The sequence below is a fragment of the Drosophila suzukii genome, chromosome 2L (assembly GCF_043229965.1).
Source record: "Drosophila suzukii chromosome 2L, CBGP_Dsuzu_IsoJpt1.0, whole genome shotgun sequence".
In the NCBI taxonomy this organism is placed as follows: domain Eukaryota; kingdom Metazoa; phylum Arthropoda; class Insecta; order Diptera; family Drosophilidae; genus Drosophila; species Drosophila suzukii.
Window position 1 is genome coordinate 24803188 of NC_092080.1, and position 8131 is coordinate 24811318.

An 8131-nucleotide genomic window follows, 5' to 3' on the forward strand; every position below is an offset into this window, starting at 1 on the left:
CTACCTTAGCTCTGGCAGAATAGTAGTGGAGAATGCCTTTGGTCGCTTAAAAGGACGCTGGCCAAAAGAATAGATATTAACTACAAATTTGTTCCATAAGTTGCTTTGGCTTGCGCGACACTTCATAACTTCGTGAAAATAAGACTGGAGAAGTTTACGCCAATCAACGAATATGAAAGTAACCAGCATCCACCAGACTGGCATTGCGCTTTGTTGAATTTGACTCGTTTCCGTGGCCAAAACTAATTTTTCACGAGTATGTAATTTCCGTTTTTTCAATGTTACCATGTTAAGAAATGATCAAAATGCTATGTTACATACCTAAAAGGTTACTCAACAGTTTAGTGTTAAAACAACAGCTGTTAAAGTCAGCTGTTGCAAGCAAACATCACGTGCTGTTTTAAAGCCTTTAATTTAAAGGTTAACTTTGCAGTACAATTTCAAATTGGTATATCTCTGACAAAAAAACATTAAATAATCAAATTCAAAATGAATATTAACTCTTTAAGTTAGTACTATGTGTTGATACTAATATGTTGCGTGTTTCGTTCGTATTTTTGTAATAATTTGTATATTTAGCAGGTGGTGTCCCCTTATCACTTTTGGAAAGAAAGTTGAACTTTCCAAAGAGTTTAAAATCAAATTTCAAATTATTTCGGTGAGTGTCTATATACTTGTTGTAGTTTTGTCAATTCTGAATTCAGAACTAGTATGCACATTGTGCGCTTTTTGCTACTTTTTGCGTTATTTAATTTATTAGGAAGTAACATCTTTATTAGCAACGCAGATATGCTAGAACTAAGTAAGAGACTTGCTTTGCCAGTATAAGTCATCAAGCTGTTGGCTTGTGATGTTCAATCTGCAGATGAGTCTGCAAATTATATCGACGCAAGGGAAGACGACAATACATATTTTTTTATAATAATAATAAAATTTATGACATTGATGAAGTTGAAAATGAATACACAAAATAATACAACAACAAAATTTTTTTCTTATTGAATAACTTCTATATTTATTATGCGGTCTGGACGAAATTTGCAGGACACATTTTAAATAGGACATTCATCCTGTGTTCCAAATTTTTCCGATTTCTGTGGGGCGTTGACACTCCCACTTTTAAAATACCTTCCTATAGTCATAGCCATCATTATAAAAGAAACGTGCAGTGAAAAATCTTGTTAATTTCAAAAATGTAATTTTGGCCACGGAAACGGGTCAAATTCAACATAGTGCGTTGTATCCAAGTATTGGACTCTCCTGAATGCGATCCATCTGATCTTAGGTAACACCTTAAGGTATACATTGTATCTAAGTTTCCTTTGAGAAACAGTTCAAATTAAATGAAAATTGCACTATTAGTTTTGTTTTGAAATATTTCAGCTTTAATTGGAGTTAAAGAATTCTCCCATGAATCTTTGGGTCTCGGCCCGACCCTCCGCCAGAACCCCGCGCATGCTCTGCACAAATGTGGCATCGATTTCCCGTAGAGCCTCAACGAACTCCTGGCTCTGCACCTCCAGCGTCATATTTTTAGCCTTTAACGATTTTGCGAGGCCCCTGTAAGCCAGGTTGTTTTGCTTGGTCTTCCCATCAAGCTTGCCCAATATATTCTTCTCCTTCACCAGGTCAAGCAGCTCTGTTACCTCGGCGTCTGACCAAAACGATCTCTTCGATTTCATGACTATTTCAATAACTATTCCCCTATCTTTGTATAGCGTTAAGTTGGTTGCGCATCACCAATTCACGATTTGAGACTGAAATCATAGTCAACTTTCTAAATGGCGTTTATGCGCCAAACGTGAGTTCGGCATCGCATAAACACAGTTATAAATACGTTAAGGTAGTGATAAGTACATACATACGTTCATATAATATATAAAATATGATTCCCGATTTTACCGCATTAATCGCATTTATCGCATTAAAAGTGGAGTTGGTCCCTTGGTGTTAATTGATAAAGTAATGCAAAAGGAACAATATTTGAGAATTTTACAAGAAAATCTTCCAGAAGTCATTCGGAATATAAGTCTTTCTGCTGAAAAATGTATTTTTTAACAAGACAATGATCCAAAGCACAGGTCCTTTTTAGTAAAAAAATTGGATTTCAAGACTAAAATTTCAGTCCGTAAAGTGCCCCCACAATCTCCGGATATGAATCCAATAGAAAATTTATGGAGTCACGTGAAATCGTAATTGGCGAAATACGCAGTTCCTCCAAGTGGAATGAGGACAAAGCACGTATGGTATGTTATTCCCCCCGAATTGGTGCAACGCTAAACCCAAAGTATGCCAGATAACGATAGGCCAAAGTTCGATAAGCGACTATCGACGACTCGTGAGTCCAGGGAGTCGGACAGCTGAGTCCATTTATGGAACTGGTTCCTTAAACTCCCAAATGAACCGGGGCTTAAGTCCGAAAAATTTTAGGTGGTTTTTGGCGATTAGAGGCTTAGAAAATCTGAACAAGCAAGGGTAATGAAATGTGTAAGTATGAAATACTGTAAATATTTTGTACAAACTGTAAATAGGTAATGAAAATGAAAAAATCTTTGGTATATTATTTATTAATTAAAATTGTGTTTGTCATTATAATATCAAATTAACAATAATATCCATTTTGGTATTTTTAGTATCCAATCTACCACAATGTATATTTGAAATTACATCAAATTTCCAAAAAAAATTTTTTTTTTAATTGATACCGCTATAATGAAAAAATGATATTACCGAAATATCCTTTTTTACATTTCGAACATATCAAATTGATATGTGTCGTATCAAGGCCGAATTGATACTGGACTTCATCAAATTGACCATCATATCATATCAATTTTCAATTGCGGAAGCGCAACTCGGTTACCCAAAGGACATAAAGCGGAGACTTTTTAGGGATGATCAGGCTCGGAAATGATTTGTCGTAGGCTATCATTTCCCGAGCTTTTCCACGGGAGCCCACGGAACCTCCGCCATACTTCACTGTTGGTCTTACATTTCTTATGTTCCTTCCTTGTCCATCAGACCCGAATATGTTTGAATTTGCTCTCATCGCTAAATACTACTTGCCTCCAGTAATCAAAATCCCGGTCTGAGTACGTTTTGGCAAAGGAAAGTCGCTTTAAAATGTTGAACGGCGAAAGCAATGGTTTTTTTACTAGAGCATCTCTCATGCAGATCATGGCTTCTAAGTACCCTTCGGACGGTTTCTGTGGAAACGTTAGTTCCGAGGGTAGTCGAGAGGGGCTTATTAATTTTCTCTGGTACTGAGTGCTTTCGGACTTCCAGAACGGGACAGATTTTCCAAAAAATAACGCGCTAGCCCTAATAAATACTAAAAACTATATATTTTTTTGATGCAATAAATACTTTTGTGAACATAAAAATAGACTATATTTTACATTTTTGGCTATAGCTTTGTATTAAAAAAAATAGGTTTTTTCAATAAGTAAACCAAATTTTATGTACGTATAATATTTTTAATCACTATTATAAATTTCAGTTTCTGAAATTTTTTTCATTCCCCGAATCACGTTTTAATATTAACTTTTTTTTTGCCCCGACCAGACATTTTGCTTTACGAGTATTTCACTTAGTTCACATAACACACTGAAAACGAATGCTCGACGAGCTTTAAAGCGTTTATTGTCGATTTCAAAATGTTCAGTTACATAGTAAAGATATCAATAGAGTAATACAGGAATAACAAATTTCGTGTTTACTAATACTTAACGAGAGAGAGCGCTATAGTCGAGTGCTTTCACTATAAGATACCCGTCACACAACGTTTAAACTGAAAAATGATTAAAGTTAAGTTTAGTACTCACATCGACGAAACCCGCGAGTTAACCATAGGAGTGAGCGAGAGGCAAATACGCGGCTAAAGCTTTTTAAGGAAATACCAGAAAAAATACCAGATTTAGCGAGTGAACTTTCGATGAACGCCGTTAGCCGCGGCCCAAAGAATAAGAAATTTTATCTTTGGTTGTGTTCGTGCAAAAGCGGGTGGAAACCAAATTTCAAAAATGGAATAAAAACACAAAAACCACGCCAAAAACGCCTTCAGGAGTTTAGATCTGAGGAAAAAGTGCGCTGTGGAGGAGCGCCTAATGCTGCGTTTATGAAGAGAATAAAGAGAAAGAGACAAAGATTGCAGGTTATCATTTTGCATTATTAAATATTTGTATATAATATATACTTTTTATGCTTATATAATAGTTGCAAGCTAGCTTGGAAGTCCCTGCGGGACAGCCTTAAGTATCACAACAAGGTCAGAAAGCAGAAGAGTGGAAGTGCTGGAGGAGACCTACTGGAGAAGCCCAGTGGAAAGGAGTGTGCCAAGTGGGAATTCGCTCCGTACTTGGACTTCTTGCCGGACGTGTGCTCGCAAAGATGGTAGTTTCTGGCCAAATGAATTTGGTTACGTTTTACTAATCATTTCAATTATACCAGAACCACCAGTAGTGCGATCTCAGACAAGATCTCCATTGAAGACTGGACTCTGGACTCCACCATCATCAGCTACTCTGCAGCTGAAGCGGAGCTGGAGGCCGCGCTAGAGGATGAGGTACCCGAGGAATTATATACCTACGTAAGTTGCTCTACTCGTGTTTGATTTTGTAACATTTATATGGTTTTACTTTTACTTTCATAGGGAGGAGGAAAAAAGCCACCAACAAATAAAAACGAAAGCTGGATGGTGATGGCTCACCAGTCGTGGCCATGTGTAACATGCTGGGGGAATTCCAAGGTACTTGAGAATACCCAGCACTACCGTTTAGATATTTCATTAAGTCGCTTCGAACTTCCTTGCTGAAATCTTGAGGGTGACCTCGCCGGCAGGCTCGCAGATCGAAAAGCACGTTGCTCGGTACTTCGTGCAACGTGTAAGTTGTAGGATTTGTCCGCATTAAAAAATTATGCAGGGCTCAACAGGCTGCAATAACTTTCTGAGACTTGATCGGGTTGCTCATCAAAGTACGTTGCACAGCCATCCACCGTGCATTAAGAATCCCAAATGCATTTTCATGTCTCCCTCGCTTCCGAACGCCCCGGCTTCTATATAAGTGAATCGGTAGTGAGCGTCGCAGATTGCCATAAGAACAATCGAATGAAATCCCTACATTACAATAGATTTACTTATAAAATTTTCTTTGAAATTTAAAAATACATACTTTATAATTGTAAAAAAGGCTTCCGCTATTAGTGAAGGCCCGTATCGCCACATGCTTCCCGTCGACGGCACCAAGACAGTTTGGAAAGTTCAATTCGTCTTCGAAGTCTTTAACGCACCTCAGCATGTTATCGGTGGTCAACTTCGGAAATTCCCCTTGCAACGCAGTCCAATTTGCAGTCCAAAATGTTGCTTGCTGATCCGATAAGTGGATCCCACATGGCGTTGCAGATCTCCAGAAGCAAGAAATCTAACAAAAGAATATTAAATCACAATATTAAAATACAATAATGGTATCAAAGTCTAAACATATATGTATATATATTCTATTTACTCCAAAACGATGGCCAACTTCGCTTTTAGCGGTATGGCATCTGGCCGGGTGTTCCGTTTCGGGATAATGTACTGATCCACCAATCCATAGAGTGCGTTGAAGCTGCTCTTTGGCATATGGAAGTTTTCGAAGAACATGGATGGGGTGTTAACCAAGTTCTGAAACTTTAAAATAGATGAAAATGCTCATAGGTGCAAGAGTATTTCTTTGTTTTTCAACAATGTTACTTAAGTCTGAAGCATAGCGGCCTTTGAAGGAGCGTTCCTTGAGATACGGGCTAACCCACTATTTCCGCCTGTGTGTCCTTTTTTCCGCCTCCTTCTGCTCTCCTGCGGCAATGCACATCGCCATGCCAACTGCAAAGGTAAAGCTTGCGTCCTTGGTCTTCTACATTTTAAATTTTGAATTTTCAATTTGTTTAATTTTTGCTAGTCAACAAACCCAGCTGGTTGACAGTAAGACCATGCTATATGCATTGCGGATGAACTCTGAAAACTTCGGTCACACTACAAAGAATAAGATTTTTCGACTATTGAAACTCTTAGCCGATCTGAGTACTAGGCTTTACCTTAAAATGTTAAGATGACCGCTCCTCCTCGAAGATTTGCCATAAATCGCACTAGTCGTAGACCAATGGGAAAACAGAAAGATTTACAGCCCTGTTACGTGCACAAGTTGTCGGTCCTTAAACTGCCTTCAAGTGTTTTTCAACACTGGGTAAACAATCTTTAGTCTCTTTCGTTTAAGCTTATTTGAATGCACTGGTCAGAATGGAGAGAGGGGTAATCAAAGAGCGAGAAGCTTTCTTCCGCGTCCCTACCATTGTTTTTCAGCAATTTAAAGTTAATATTAACCTAATCAGAATTGGATAATTGAAATTGGTATTAAGTTTATTAGAGAGGTAGAGGGGGAGACGAGAAGGACAAATTGCTTAAATTGTTAATTTTTCAATATTTCTGTTTCCGTTCTATGGACGGAACCGCCGTGAATTGAACCTTGTGGCACGCCCAACTGTATAAAAGCCTTTTTCGAAGTCATTCTCACAGGCTATTGTAGCGCGTCTTCGGTGGATATTTTCGAAAATGAACTTGTCTGTGGCCATTAAAGCATGATTTACGGTTATACCCTCTCCGAATCCATATTGTGTGTTTTTTAGTAAATTGCTTGACTTTATTTGCTTTACTAAGTTTTTCATTATGCCTTTTTCGAACAGCATACTGATTGCAGAGAGGATAGCTCTTGGCCTATAGCTGTGCAGGTGGTTTGGGTTGGAATTTGGTTTTAGGGTCGGAATGATTTTGCAGTGTTTCCAGTATAATAGAAAGTAACAATAATTAATGCAATGGTTGAAAATAGTGCTCAAGTGCCTAAGCAGAGGTATATTGAAACATTTTAATGTAAAATTGATGGTCATATCATGTCCAAGTCCTTTTTTGTTATTATACCCGTTACTCGTAGAGTAAAAGGGTATACTAGATTCGTCGGAAAGTATGTAACAGGCAGAAGGAAGCGTTTCCGACCCCATAAAGTATATATATTCTTGATCAGGATCACTAGCCATGTCCGTCTGTCCGTCTGTCTGTCCGGATGAACGCTGAGATCTCGGAAACTATGAGAGCTAGGCTATTAAAATTTGGCGTACAGATTCCTGAGCTTCTTACGCAGCGCAAGTTTGTTTCAGTAGACTGCCACGCCCACTCTAACGCCCACAAACCGCCCAAAACTGTAACTCCTACAGTTTTGATGCTAGACAGAAAATTTTAACTGAAATGTATTGTTCTCATCAATACCTATCGATTGACTTAAAAAAAAGTTTGCCACGCCCATTTAAACGCCCACAAACCGCGAAAACCTGTGACGCCCACAATTTGCATGCTAGATAAAAAATTTTAACTGAAATGTATTGGTGTCGTCAATACCTATCGATTGATCCAAAAATAAATTTGCCACGCCCACTCTAACGCCCATAACGCTTAAATCTGTCTACCGCCGGTAGGTGGCGCATTTTAATTTCGCTTTGCTGCTTGCATATCTCCATTTCCCTTTGAGTAACGGGTATCTGATAGTCGAGGTACTCGACTATAGCGTTCTTCCTTGTTTTTGCATTTAAGAATGTTGAGAAGTTCTTCAGCATTGGTGAAGCCAAGCTCATCAGAACCTTCCCATTCGCCTTCAGCTGTATTTTGATTATTAAAACTGATTATGTGATCGATGTGCTCAGAGTTGTTCGTTCCTTAGAGTCATGTCGTGGTTTTCTTTGTGTGTTTGCCCGAACGACCAAGCGAGAGCGTTGACACTTTAGCAAATTCTGTTGTGAGTGTCGGAAATGTGTTTTGATCTATGGATATATCTATGAAGTCCTTTTCACCATCATTGTGTATAAAGTGATGGTTGAACTGTTCATTTTTGGAAATTTGAGGATTAGTGTTTTTATTAGTTTTATAGCAGATTTTCTTTGGATTTATTGCTGAGACTCTATTGCCTATTATTTTAAGTTCAGTTAGCTCTATGTGGTTGGTAATTTGTATGTCTATCTCTTTTATTGCTTGTTTGATGATCGCTTTTTCATCCATTGTAAGATGGGTTATTTTCGAAACAACGTGCGTCCTGGCGTCCGTTTCTGTTTT

General features: G+C 38.2%; 1 long non-coding RNA gene across 1 annotated transcript; it reads left to right on the forward strand.

Moving 5' to 3' along the window:
* Positions 1 to 3763: 3763 nt before the first annotated feature.
* On the forward strand, positions 3764 to 4931 carry LOC136117828 (uncharacterized). Its single transcript, XR_011605913.1, has 4 exons — positions 3764 to 4153; positions 4216 to 4392; positions 4450 to 4588; positions 4652 to 4931. It is a non-coding gene; the product is annotated as an uncharacterized lncRNA (long non-coding RNA).
* The last annotated feature ends 3200 nt before the right edge of the window (positions 4932 to 8131 follow it).